Below are 14,987 nucleotides of genomic sequence, written 5' to 3'. Positions count from 1 at the left end.
TAGGGAAACCCAACCATGTCAGTGCGTCGACATGTTTCGGAGTTTGAAGAACTCCTTCTTCAGGACGAGGATATGCACTACTTATCCCCACCTTACTCACATGTGTGTAGATATAAAAGTGTGCTCTACAAAAAAGATATGGTGAAAATGTACCTATCTATGTTTAAAATAAGGTCCGTTGCGCCCAGTTGGCGATTCGAGACACCTGAAAACAGAAAAGTCAAATCAAAAACAAGAAATTACATGTAAGGCGGGCAACGAGGATACACTACCGCGCATGCGCGGCCGGCCTCCACCACTCAGGCGCGCATGCGTGATCAAGCGGGAACACATCCGGGATGCGCGCAGATGCGACAAAGAGCGCACTAGCATTATACTTACATGGGCAGGTTCCGTTTTCAATCAGCGGCCAATTGAGTTTTTTCAGACTATAAATAACCCTCCCTGTAACTCTGAATTCACTCGTCGGAGCCGCGTGAAGAGGGAGGAAGTCAGGAAGCCCTGATAGTAACCGTGAGTGTGAATGAATGCATGGATGTGGTGTGTACTATTTTCAACAAAAACGAGGGTTCACATCATTTTGATCCTTTTCCTTCAATACCTCGTAGGTTGCCTCACCTGGTAGAACGGACCCCTCCTACACGCTGTGGCTCATGAGGCCATGTAAACCTCATTCCATAAGTAAGCAATACATCTAGATGAGGACCTTTTTCCCTCAGTGGTCCCTCCAGATATTATGCCTGATTGTGTGTCTTGTTTATAGTGTTATTCGTTTTTTCTTTTTTTCTTTTTTCAGGGTTCCTGGATCTTCACTTTTGTTCCTTGTTACCCCTGTGTATTTCACACAGCAAAAAGTAAAAATACATGTAATTTCTTGTTTTTGATTTGACTTTTCTGTTTTCAGGTGTCTCGAATCGCCAACTGGGCGCAACGGACCTTATTTTAAACATAGATAGGTACATTTTCACCATATCTTTTTTGTAGAGCACACTTTTATATCTACACACATGTGAGTAAGGTGGGGATAAGTAGTGCATATCCTCGTCCTGAAGAAGGAGTTCTTCAAACTCCGAAACATGTCGACGCACTGACATGGTTGGGTTTCCCTAATTAGTAGACCACAACCATCACAGCACTCTTTTTAATAATACCAGCCGGAGTCTTAATAAATTTTTCAGTACTCACGTGCCAGGTATTTTTTAATTTTTCACCTTCACCTCACCACTCACATTGTTTTACCCACACACACCAAACACATAGTTCACCTAAAAGTGCTCCTGCGTAGTCGTGAAGTCGTAGCACGCCGCATTCCGTAGAGGTTTTGCGAAGACCCCGATGATGAAGCATGACACCAAGGGGCCTGTTGGTGTGTGAGGGGTATTCTAACAACCCAGGTTGCTCCCCACCATTGTGGTAGCAACCACTTTCCACCCTGTGGATTCCTTCTGTTTATGACACTTCAGACCCAGCCGAGATCTATCTTACATTACAGTAAACATACTAACTGCAGTTTCAATGCTTAGCTTAGCCACAAAATAGGTATGATGAAGGCGGTAAACGCTAGAGGGCACTGTTGTCTATAATACCTTTCCTTTCTTCCCATTTGTGCTGACCCGGCATCTTCTTTCCGGACTGTAGAGCTGCAGGTTGTTTTCGAATCTAAATTATTTTCTTTTTGTTGCAGTTTTATTTAGCGAGAAATCATTAGGCCACATAGTTTATCATTTTGTCTTAGTAAATAATTGCTGTTTGCTATCACCAATCGGGTAATTTGGGAAGACATATTGACCATGCTAGGCGAACCTGAGCACAATGTTTTTGGTCACAGTGCCTGGTATTCCTCGGTGGTCTCCCATCCAAGTCCTAACCAGGCCCAAGCGTGCTTAGTTTAGGAGATCAGGCACCTACAGGGGGTAGCATACAATGAATCACAAACTTTCCCCGCGTCAAAAATCCTACTAGGATTTTACTCAGATCTCCCGAGGAAGAACGTTAATCACTGTAGTTTTTTATTTTTAGACATTTTAATTGTCTCCTGAAAATTGCTGTAGGACGTGAATGTGCACTTTTATTTTTGTAGACTATATATATATTTGAATACCAATGTTCTTTCCTCATTACGAGGTCGGGTCCGAACTCATGACCTCAACCTTAAAGCTAGCCCGCTTATCTCTTGCGCTAACGCAGCTCAGTCTATTTAAATAATTGCCCGGGTGGTGCGTATTATACAGAGAATATGCTTTCATAAAACCGGCCCCCATGTTAGCTGGATGGCGGTGTGTCCGTCTCAATACGACACCTCTAACGTTCCGAAACGTGAACTTAAAATCAAATGCTCCAGGTAGCCTCGAGGATACGCTAACATGCACGGACTCAATGAACCAATTAAACATTTTTAGCCCTTAAAACATTCTGCTGCATGAACTTAAAATCAAGCAATCCGGGTAGCCTCGCGGATGCGCTAACATGCGCTGACTCGATGCCCAATTAAACATCTTTTAGCCCTTTAAACTTTGAAACATTCTGCGACATGAACTTAAGATCAAGCGCTCCAGTTAGCCCCGCGGACACGCTGACCTGCACGGACTCTAGGAACCAATTAAACATCTTTAGCCCTTTAAACTTTTACATTCTGCAACATGAACTTAAAATCAAGCGCTCTGGTTAGCCTCGTGGACACGCTAACCTGCATGGACTCGATGAACCAAAGCTCCCTGATGTGAAGGTGAGCTGCCCAGGGGGAGCGTCATCTTATATCCCCCTCGCCTTCCTCCCTTCCCTTTGTTCTTGGAAGGGGGGAGGGACCCAGGTGCGTTTTGCTGCGCGTCCTTTCCTTGCGGCGAAATAGAGCACCAACAAGATCTGTTTCTTTGTGGGCTCTGGCGGCCGTTATGGCGCCGGCCCTCGAGGCCCCCTTCAGGGACAGCCTTTGCTACTGCCATGACATCTGAGGATAGAAGGAGCAGTTTGTATGGTACAGAGCCTGTCCATAAAGTGCTGTGAGGTCTGAGGAGAGTAGTGGCTGTATAATCAGACCCGTTGGATAAAGTGCCGTGATTCTGATGACAAAATGAGCAGTTCAACATTGCACGCACCAGTAAAGCGCACTGCAATCTGGGGATAGAAGGAGCTATATGATACAGCACCTGACAATAAAGTGCTGCGAAGTCTGAGGACATAAGGCGCTGTTTTATCACTGAATGTCTCTGTACAGAGTTGTAAGAGCTGAGGATTGAAGGAGCTGTCTAATTCAGAACCTGTCCATAAAGTGCTGTGAGGACTAGGGGTAAGAGGGAGTACTAGGGGTAATGGGGAACGTGTCTGCAAAGCGCTGTGAAGACCAGCAGCGCTGTACAATGTGAAACGTGTTAAGGATGGGACAGAGGGCTGAAGTAAGAATACATAACCGTCCTACTGCCACCTCAAATCCCATCTCCAGAAACATTAATTACAATATTGTAAAGCATCCAAGACCATAGCTGCACCCACTGCCTCTGTAAGGATGAGACAAGTACAGTTTTAAGCGCCTAGACAAGGCTTTGCAGTAAAGAGTGCTACACAAGTATAGTTACCCAATTGGTTTGCCTCAGCTATCCTTTGAATAACATCTGTTCCTATAAAGTTACACTTAGTCACCGGGGAGCTCAGTTGCCCAGGACAGGGGCCCTGGGACCCTCCTGGCCCTATCTGGAGACTGTGATGGCCCCTTGTGCATGGATTAGCTCACAATGGCGAATCACACCTGAATATAAGTGCTCAGGCCCCCTGCTGAATCTGCATACATTAATGGGTTGGCCAGTAAGACACAGAGAATGACACCTCCACCCAGTTGGTAAAAGGGCAGTAATAGAATCCCATCTGCCTCCAGGAAGGCTGCTTAGGCCCCCACTGTGCCGGTGGCAGTATTTGAACTGCACAGACAAAGCCAAATTCGGTCACCCCGCTGGCCAAAAAAGTGGCCCATATCTGAAACTCGGATACCGGCCCATTGCCCCAGTGCCCGCCTTACTAATCCAACCCTGGGTGTCAGAGAGCAAGCATTGTTTGGGCTGAGGTCGTGCTATGGTGTGGGTTGGATGTTGCATGACTTAGTCCCAGCTCTGGGGTGTGTCTAATGTCTAAGGGTATCCTGTGGGTCTTGTGTCAGTGGGATATTTGGGGCTCAGGTGTTTCTCTAGCCCTTTCATTTGAGAACCAGACAGGGCACCTGCTTTAAGAACCGACTGGAGGCACGAATGCGGGATGGTGGGGCTTCCCATGGACTTTGACCCTTGGCACCGAAGGATAGTTGCTGAAATGCCACGCCACGCTGGTGGCTCCATTCACACATATAGTGGTACATCATGTTCGTCGCCCCTCACCCAATCTTCACCACCCCTCCTCTCCACAAGTGAAACACATCCCCTTTGTTCCAGGGGTGCCCGTGGCTCGTTCAATGTTCCCGCCTTTTCTTCTCCGGGTCGCCTGTGTTTGGAATCGCAGACACACCTTTGTAAACTGCTGCACACATTTACATCAGCCTACCCAAAGATTGTCCTCTATAGCTCATAAAAAACTGGCAATTTCTTAAATGATAAATAATTCAATCGTATTGCTTTATTAACCTTCCTGCTTCCTCAAATTTGGTTAAAAATGCACCATTTGTCCACTCTTTTTTAAAAATTTTCTCGGGGGAGAACACTCCCCCGAACCCCCAACCCAACCTCCCATAGGTTGTTCGGGTTCTCTCACTATGCTTCCCCGTCGCAGTGCTGTTGCTTGCACAGGTTTTCACCCCACTCCACCAACAACCCAATTTTAATTTCTTCATAGCAATAGAGAACCATGCTGTTTACATAATATGAGGTGGTAAGATGGGTATTACTAATAAAGGTACATTGACAGAAACCAATCAACATCCCGGGAAATGTTAGGTAAAACTAGCTAATCTAAAGATTATCCAAAACACTTGAATAATGGATACAAACAATAATTCATAAAGAAGATCTAGGAAGTGTGCAGCACTGCTCAAATGGGGGGGGGGGTGAGAAATAAGAATACTTAAGGATTAATTTCAGACCTACAGCCTGTATCTCCGTTTTTCTAATTGTCCTATGATTACACCATGACCTGCATCTTGAAAAACACAATCGGTACTGAGCAGACCCATAAGGCTCAGGGAAATCTTCCTCAGCTGAACAATCTTACGATTTCCTAATTACTACGTAAGGGCAACGTGAAGGAGATCTGAGGCTATTAGCCGGAAGTGAATGAGGGCCACAAATTAAAAGGAGCTGCTGCTGCTGCCCTATAAAGTAAAGATAACATAAGCAGACATGCGGGGATCCGGTGTTCCTGCGCCAAAGGAATAGCTTTGGCACTATTTCCTAGATGAAATATAGGGAGGGCATTTGAATAACGCTCACTCCTGTCTCATCATCATGAAAGATAGCAATTGAGTCACAAGTCAACAAATTTTGCCACACAACAATTTCAGAGTCCCTAAATCTATCATATTTTAAAGAAACTCTCGTTGCATTCTTCTAATATAAAATAATTGTTTGTTTTTCCCAAACCTGGCGCTGATTAATACTGCGCTGTACAAATAACTTTTGACTATCTAAAGTCTGGATTCTGATAGATATGTGAATGTAATCTGCATTTATTATCAGATGGATTTTGGAATCTTTGACAGGGTCAGCTTCCATCGTCGTAAACTAATTCAACCTCTGAGGATCCTTTGTAAAAATATGACCACAGTACATTAGTCGACCAGCTGAGTTTCACATTCTACACAGAGGAAAAACTTTGTGAGCAAGCCCTGGTCCTCCTTTGCAGTAAGTTTGATCTGTAAGGGTTCAATGGGTTTCTAATTTGTGCCACTATTATGTACTAAGTTTCCGTCATCTTGGTGACATCTTAATAGCCACAAGGATCTGATATAATGAAAGGTCCAATTAAAATAAATAAGTAAACTAATAACAGTTTTAGAAGTGGTTCAGATAATTCATTTAGGGCCAGATGCATGTAGAAACCGCTTTGCAATTTTCGAATTGCGTATCCTTGCGATTTGCAATTAGGAAATCGCAAAACGGCATGTATGAAAGCATGTTGAACACTTTTTGCGATTCCTAGGGGATCTCAAATAACCTACCTCATACATTTTAATGAAGTAGGTTGCAATTTGTGACCCGCTACGAATAGCAAAAATCAGAGGGATGGTGGCCTGCTGGGGTCAGCAGACCACCATGTCTGTGATTGCTTTTAAATAAAGCAATTATGTTTTTGAAATGCAGCCCGTTTTCCTTAAAGAAAAGTTTTCTTTTCATTTTTCAAGAGTAGGCAGTGATCCATGGGAGTACTGCCTGGTCTTAAAATCACACTGTAACAAACATTCACAAAGGGGAAGGGGTCTCTTGGCAAATGGGTTACCACCTACTTAAAGTAGGTAGTAAAATGTGAATGTTTTGCGACCACATTTCGGTCACAAAACATTTCTACATACCGATGAGATTCGGTATTATTGTATTGTATTGTATAAACTTTATTTTGACAGCTCGTTTCATAAAAGCTACAAAAACATCATTTTGAACAAAAGAATATAAAAAATAATCAGTTCATACAACAGCATATTGTAGACAGATATATACAACTAATCTATCCTAGTACCCAGCGGCAACCAAAGAGCAGTGTGCAGTTCGAAAAGTCAACGATAAGGGGATCGATGCAATAATAAAAACATACATAAAATACATTGTAAAAAAAGGATGGAGATGCACTAAAATGCTTTCTACATGTAATACAATGTATCTTCTGTTGGACCCAATTTACAATCCCCCCTCATGGAAACAGTTTGGGAAGACTAAAAAGCAATAAAGTGCACATGCAAAAATGTGTAAATAGGACATAAATTGCCAGTGTGTGAGCCCTGCAACAGCTACATGTAATCCTCAGGCTACTGGGGACTGCCGCATTCCTGCCTGGATCTTTCGTTTTATAAGCCATGCAGGCTTAAAAACGTTGCCACACTACAGTCAAAGAGCGGTCTCAGATCTAATCTAAGAATGCGCAGGGCAACTCAGTGGTCCTGTGTGCCTAATTGCCGGCAAATCGGTTTTTGCCACTTTATCCTCGGCATGGGGTAAGCCCTGCATGCAAACATAACGTGGGCAGCACTTTCTACCGGGCCCTGCAACATGGACAGTCCTTTGGTGATGGAGTACGTGTGTGCCAATTGGCTGTGGTCTAACAGACAGGTAGCGTTCCAAGCCTAAAATGGATATATAACGTCCTGTCCTGGGAGACCTCAATTATATCTAAAAAGGGTTCTAAGTATCTGTCCTGTTTATGGAGATTAAATTCTGCAGTTACTCTCCCCAAGTTTGGTTTACTAGATTCTTTTGGTCCACCCATTCCCAACAGAGACGTTTAAGCTCTTCTTTCCTTGGTGGGTCCTGCTTGGAGCCCTAAGGCTAACATCAGTACACTTAGGGGAAAAAAACCGCTAAATGCAAGTTATTTAATAGTTATAGGTTATAGGTTTCAAGCTACATACCAGAGATTATACATGAAACAGAGTGCATACAATTTATACACATGACTATGTTGTTGAATTGTGCACATTTGTCGAAACTTCTTTCTTCAAATAATTAAATTGATATTTTTGGGTACTACATTTCTTGTTAATCAGTTTCAAAATATATTTTTATGCATTTTCGGATAGATATTAATGCATGAAACATACTACAACATAATCACATATCCATTAAAAACATATGTACAGACATATAAAATACATTGAAACAACTGTTTGACTTCATTATGTGCTGGACATACAAATAGAACAAGCATTTGCAATGCAAATAGGTCTCCCATTTTTGAGTTTAAGCTATTGGCATTGTAAATGACAATGCCTTTTTTTATGTTTTTAAAAAAGAAAACATAAATAAAAGGCATTGTTATTTACAATGCCAATAGCCCAAACTTGAATAATTTGGAGACATATTGCAAATGATGAAGAACACTTTTATTTTTTAAACAAACTCTTTGTTTGGGAATTGTTTTATTTTGGGTGTAATAAAGAAATTACATGTTCTGGACAAAAGAAACAGAATGCACTGGGAAGTTTATATCTCACAGGACCTATAATACAATCACAAACATAAAGAAATGTGTAAACACACCTTAGCAAATTTGACAGGTTTAAACGCACAATCGTGAACAAACATTAGCAATTCTGTATTGTTCTATGTAGCCTCAAATGGGCTCAAATCAAGTCCCGCTTGGGGGGAATGCAAATAATTTATGCAGAATTTACATTTTAGGAAGGATTTAAATGGAACTCTGCTCCTCAGGGACAAGTGATTTTTTCTGCCTGACCCAGAAGATGTTTCGATGCTCTAATATATTTCTCCCTTAAGGCACAACGATGTCCGACGGACTTACCACTTAATGCTGATAACACTTAGGAAGCTGACAAAAAGTGAGCCGTGCTGTTACTTTGCATATACAGCGCCTTGTTTATTATTTCAGCATTAGTAACCAGCGCCACTACCCTTTATTTGCAGTTTCAGTTTAAATGAAATGGTCGTGGCATGAAAACATTGTCGCTTCGAAGGCTTTGCCTAGCGTTCCTTTTGTTTATCAACCCTTCGGGAGCCATATGGCAAGCTATCAGGTCTGCAATCACTGTGCCTGTATTATGTAGAGCATGATTTTAGCATTACCCTTTTACCCATCTGTTATTGTAGCGGAAGATGTGAATTCACACAGAGGTTGCATTAAGCAGGTTAAGATCGTCTTGAACCAGGATATGGGGAAGTTTGGGCACGCTGTGTTCTATTGCCCCCTGCACCGCGACCAGCTCTGCCAGGGATTCCTGCTGCTTTCCGGCTTAGCGCGCAAGATAAAGAAAGCAAGCAGCGCATGTGCTCGCATGCAACGCTATGCGAGATGTAAAAATGAGTGCAAATTCAGCCAGCAAATCACAGAACAAACAAGCATTTAAAATACAATGGGACTCGCATTTATGCGAGATCTATTGCATTTGTAACGGAAGTGCAGGCTTCCAAAAAGGCATGAACAGGAGTGGGGAGGGGGGCGGGCGTTTGTGGTACGCCAAGAAGTCACGGACTGCGGGAGGGAACGGAGAGGCAGGGGAACAAAATACTTTTTAAAGTAAAGGGCTCAATAACCATGGAAGCGCACAAATGACGACAACGCTGTGAGGAGGAGGGACCTAAAATCCGGAAACAAATCAGAATGCTGCATTTAGGATGAAAGCCAATTAAAAAGATGGGCAAGGAGTGGACGGAGCTTAAATAAAGCTTCCCTGCTATAGTGTATACTGCATGCCTCACAAAGCGTGCAACAAATGCGGGTTGCAATGCTAGGCGAGACCTAAAAAGGAGCAGATAAGCTGTAAACAATTGGAAGGGTGGTGGTAGATGGAAACACTGGGGGTTGCGTAACTAGTTAGTATGGATACTTCTCTTTATTTTGAAACTGATTAACAAGAAATCCAGTATTCAAAAAATCAATTTAATAATTTGATGAAAGATTTTTTGACAAATCTACACAATTCAACAACATTGTCATGTGTATACATTTAATGCACTTTTTTCATGTATCATCCCTGGTACGTAGCTTGAAACGTATACCCTATAATTATTGAATGACTTGCATGTAGCGTTTTTCTTTTCACCCTAGTGTTATTTTCCCTACGACTAGCAAATTCATATGTTCTCTGTCAGGGTCCCCATCTTCCCAAATCGTAACATCAATTTCCTAACATTACAAATCCAGCCCACTTAACTACTTGTGTCGAACCTGATAACCTCATATAGTGCTTCCGCATAGGAAGGCCCCTTCCTAATGGAGAACCGAAAACCCATTTTGCGATTTGGTAACAGGTTACCCAATCGCAAAATAGGGTTTTCTGCATCTGAAAAGCCGTTTTTGTGTTCGCAAATGGGCCGATTCTGCAAATCCGCCCATTTGCGAAGACAAAAATGATTGATGCATGTACCCCTTACACTTTTATTGAAAGTCAGGCCGTTTGGAATGCTGTCCCATGAAAGATCAATCTTTGGTGTCGCACTGCTGTCTATAGTAACAAGTCACTAAGGTAAATTTACACATTTAGATTGATGCATTTAGATCAACTCTTACAGCAAAGCGCCACTATTTTGCTATTTACTATTACCGAGTGGACAAGGACGCCTAAGTGAAGAGGGTGGAGCCTCCTATGGATTCATTTATGAGTGTAAAGTTACTACAAGTGTTTTTCACCCTTTGGTGGTGATCTCTACCTATCAGTTGATCTGACTTAATAAAGTTTTTTTGTTAATAAAACATTTTAATGTAAGATGTAAATATAAAATAATTTTAAATTATAAAATGACATGACCTAATCAAAGATGTTACAGTATATTAACCCCTCAAATCAAAGGTGTAATACAATAATTTAAATATGTTAATTTAACAATTTTTGTTTTTAAACCATTTAAAAATTACCTACCTAACAAACATTTATATTTGTATTTATTTTTTAGTAAATATTGTTTAATTAAGTGATATTTTTTAAAATAAGTTAAAAAGGTGTTTTTGTTATAATTGAGTATATCCATAAAAACAAAAACAAATAATAAAATGAATCTAAAATTATTTTATCACTAAAGCATCCACCCATAAGTTTGTGAATTGCATCTTGTAACAATTAAGTACAACCTTAGGTTATTACTTTATGCAGTTTATGCAGTTTGTGAATCAGGCTCAAAGTTTGTAGAAATACAACAGGAATGAGTGCTAAGATCTGCTGCAGGAGAATAGGCAGCCAGACTATTTCTCCCAGGGTACATTAAAACCTATCCGAGATTTGAGAGAAGAGATTTCTCCAGTTATGAAGTGTGGAAGGCTACATTAGGAAGATTATTGGTTATGACTCAGACAGAACATAAACTGATTCTACAATTACTTTCCAGAATGGGAAAACTTAAACAATTAGTAACACTGTTATATTTTGCACTTTTAACACACTTGAAAGTATTTAAGACTAGGTGTGGGATTGATTTGGTTAGGGAACTTGAGGGTAATGAATGGTACCAGAACCTTGCATATGTACACACAATAATCAAACTCCTGATTTAAATACACTTAACACACACTGAATTTGTTTAACTCCAGGAAAATGTATGACATTTTTCAGACAGTCACTTCCTTTTGCCCCAGGTGTCCCAATACCAATCTGGATGTTTCTATATAATATGGGATTGTCTAGATTTGAAGAGTTTTTGGGGGGAGTTCACAGGTATGCTGACACATATACTGAAATTAAGGGATTGAGTGGCCCCACCAGATGTATCATTGGCCTGTTCCCACTTATGAAATTTAAAAAGAATGGCAGTAAATTTCTATCTTGGCCCTTGCATCGGCTAAAATGACAGTCTCAATGTTCTGGAAACGGCTACTGCTCTCACCTGAGAGACAGTCACAGTTGTTCTGGGGATGGGTGGATGCTGAAATGATGGCGCTGTAGAGAGAAAAGAGTAGAAATATAGGTAAAAAGCGTATAACGTCAGGCAAGAGGGCACCCCAATAAGACACTTCACACCTTATATCAGGGGTAAAAGCCCACCTTAATAGAACAGGTCTGGAAATTCATCATAACATCGCCTAGGTAAAATACCTTACAAACCACCCTTTGTAAACTCTTCTTTTCCCCTCATATATCCTCCTACCCCAAAGCTGTCATACTCCTCATGCACCTGCTGGCTTGACCATTTGCTCCCTTGTCCCCTTCACCCAATCCATACCCTTGCTCACTGACTATAGACTGTGCTCTGGTCGCCCACCCTGAGAGCCCTCAACCATCACCACAAATTGCCCTCTTGACAACACCGTTTCATATGTAACCAGACCTGGCTACCAGCGGCAAAAAACAAACAATGGAGACCTGCCCTGTAAAACCAGACAAAGGAAGAAGAAAGAAGCCTGCCCACACCGGAAAGAGCCCAAAACAGAGAAGAACACTAACAAATTAAAATTGGGAGGGGGGTAAAATTGTCTGACTGACTTGCCCCTTGTTGTGATAGTGGCCGAAGAGCCCGTCCCACATCGTATGCCCACTTAAAACTCTTTTATAGCCCCACTCACGCAAAGGCCACCAATGACAGCTTGTAGTGTCCAGGACAGTGCCACTTCCCCGAAATGCCCAAGGGGATACTATGTTTCTGGTTCCCCCCAGTCCCCTAATGTGAGATGAAATATAACTTTTTTTGTCACACCAGAATAACAATACTCCGCCCAAACATTAATTTAACATCGTCAATTTCAATGGCCAAGAAATGACAGCAGAATATTTGTATTTATTAACTAGCAAATAATGCACACCCGGAACTTGACTAATGATGAAAAACTGTAACCTGACAACTCTTTTAAGCAATATATTCATATACAGTACAAGGGGCAAAACATGTTTGTTGGAGAAACCAGATCCTCGAACACATATGTCACTGATTGCGATTTTGATGATGAATATGTAAATCTTTGCATGTCACTAAAGCTGTTTGACATTATTAAATTCCTGTGAGTGTTGTTTAGGAATAAAAAGTATGTTTTTGACATTCAGCGTCTTTGAGTTAATCACTAAAAGGGTTGCCTCTAATTTATCTACCACGACTAGAGCAAGGTGCCCGAAGCTGTAAAGATGGTTTGATGACACCTGTATGACTACCCATAAGGAGCTCAAGCAAGTTCTTCAGCAAATATCGAGGGTGGTCTCTTTAATCCAAAACAGCAGAAAGGCTTACAAACTCGCAGTACAGAGTAGAAAAAAACAACTGAGGGAAATGGCCTGGGAGAATCTCAGCCAAGTCAGCATGCTGGCAAACTGTTCCAAATTGTTGTCTGTTGTTAATAGCCCCCCCATTGATGATTCACCCAACTCCTGCACAGAGTGTTTAGTTCCCGCAGAGATCTGGGTCCAGCCCTTTGGCAAAATCTACAGTGATGATAACCTTGGGAATTCCGCGGGACAAACCATTCCCGGATTAGTAGGTTCCCCGCTTGTATTGATCACAGATTAAGTTCTCAAAGCTATCATCACAACTTCAGGGGGAAAAGCGCCCGGCCCCGATGGAGTACTGGCTGACTTGTATAAAGCAGATCCAAAAGTTTGGGCCATTATTTTAACACATGTTTTAATGCAGCCTGTATGTTTGGTTTTCCCTTGTCATGGGCAAAGGCGGTGATCAACCCCATTTTTAAAAAAGGTGTCAGGGAGGACCCAACATGCTATAGGCCCATTTTGCTTCTTGATTCCTCTGCAAAAATCATGGGGAAAGTAGTCCTGGAGCGCATGACAGCCTGGCTTCACAGCGCCAACATTGTTTCGGACCTCCAGTATAGTTTTAGGCCGGGGAGGGGGACTTAGGACCAGTGCCTTAACCTTCACCTGGTGATAGGGAAGTATACTATCGCCAGGGGGGGAGGATCTGCACTTGGCCTTCTTGGAACTCTCCTCTGCTTTTGATCTTGTTAACCGGTCCAAGCTGTAGCTGGTTCTTCAGGAAATGGGTCTGGATGCGGAGCTGATCTCCTCCCTGGCCAATGCCCATGATAACACCACGGCCGCAGTACGCTTCAACGAAGACGGCAGCCTGACTGACTCTTCGGTAGTAAAAAGGGGGGTGCGGCAGGGACGCATATTGGCCCCTCTGCTGTTCACCCTGTATATTAATAAATTAGGAGATCCTTAAGAACTTGCTGCAAAGATGTACCAAGAGCCGGTACCAAAATGATTCCAGCACTCCTGTTTGCTGACAACGCGGTTCTAGTGTCCAGAACCGCCAGGGGGCTGCAACTGCTTTTAAATTGTTTTATAGATTTTATGGATTCCTTGGATTTAATTACAAATTTTTTTTAAATCACACGCTATGACAATAGGTTCTAGGAGGGCAGCAAGTGCAAAATTCTACTGTAACGGGGCTGAGCTATTCAAAGTGTCTACCTTTTCATACCTAGGGGTACTCTTTAATGATCAGCACTCGTGGTGTGCACATTGCACACTTAAAAAGAATGTCTTAGCTAGAGCAGCTGGGGCAACCCTAGATTTCGCTAAAAGAATAGGCTCTAAACCGTTCCTTGCGATTTTAAAGGTGTATAATGCTAAGTGCATCCCCATGACCACTTATGGCAGCGATATCTGGGGCTATAGGGATGTGAAAGAATTACAAGGAGCAGAAAATAATTTTATGCTCAAACTTCTTTCTGTCCCGGCATCCACTCCAATTTTTACTTTTCACGAGAAGTTGGGAGCGGGCTATATTTCAGACATGATCGCAGTTGCTTCACTTCTCTGCTGGCTGAGAATTTGAGCTCAACCAACTCCAAACCTAAACCAACTGATCATTAAGGATTGCGTAGCCTCGGAGAAGACCTTTAATATCCCATGGCTCCAATACATTAAAACCCAAACTGAGAACCTTGGATGCCCCGATTTGTTTTTGTTCCCTACTCCCCTGACTAAGTCTGCTGTTAGATGTCAATGTTTAAGGGAGGAGAAAGAACGAATTAAGCCCTCGGTGAGAAAGTATGTCATATTGATCCTGGGCCAGCAGATGCAACCATATTTAACATATATAAACAAAGCTTACAATCTTTGTGTTTTAACAAGATTTCGATTGACATGGTTCACTGGTTACTGGTCTTTCCTAAAGGCTATTTTAAACCGGACTCAGCAAATTTTTGCACATGTGACAACTTCTCAGAGCAAGACACTTTACATATTATGTTCTTTTGCACTCACTATGACCCCCTGCGCAAAAAGTACATTATTGCCCTGTTAAGGGGCCAACATTTTGTGCAAGTAAGGCCAGCCCTGGTTTACTTACAAATGTTAGGCTCACCTATAATCTGGTTCTGGGTAGCAAACTTCTCAATAGGGGCGATGAGACATAGGAATAGGATGACTTCAGAGTTAACCCCTCTGAATAAGTTGGTAGTTTGTC

General features: G+C 42.1%; 1 protein-coding gene across 1 annotated transcript in view; it reads left to right on the top strand.

Annotated features, from left to right (window-relative positions):
* DNAH11 (dynein axonemal heavy chain 11) overlaps positions 1–14,987 on the top strand; it is a 3,642,058-nt gene that overhangs the window by 571,416 nt on the left and 3,055,655 nt on the right. The window lies entirely within an intron of this gene.

Source organism: Lissotriton helveticus, chromosome 10 (genome assembly GCF_964261635.1).
Source record: "Lissotriton helveticus chromosome 10, aLisHel1.1, whole genome shotgun sequence".
NCBI lineage: Eukaryota > Metazoa > Chordata > Amphibia > Caudata > Salamandridae > Lissotriton > Lissotriton helveticus.
The sequence above is the reverse complement of the archived record's forward strand: the minus strand, read 5'-3'. Positions and strand labels throughout refer to the sequence as shown.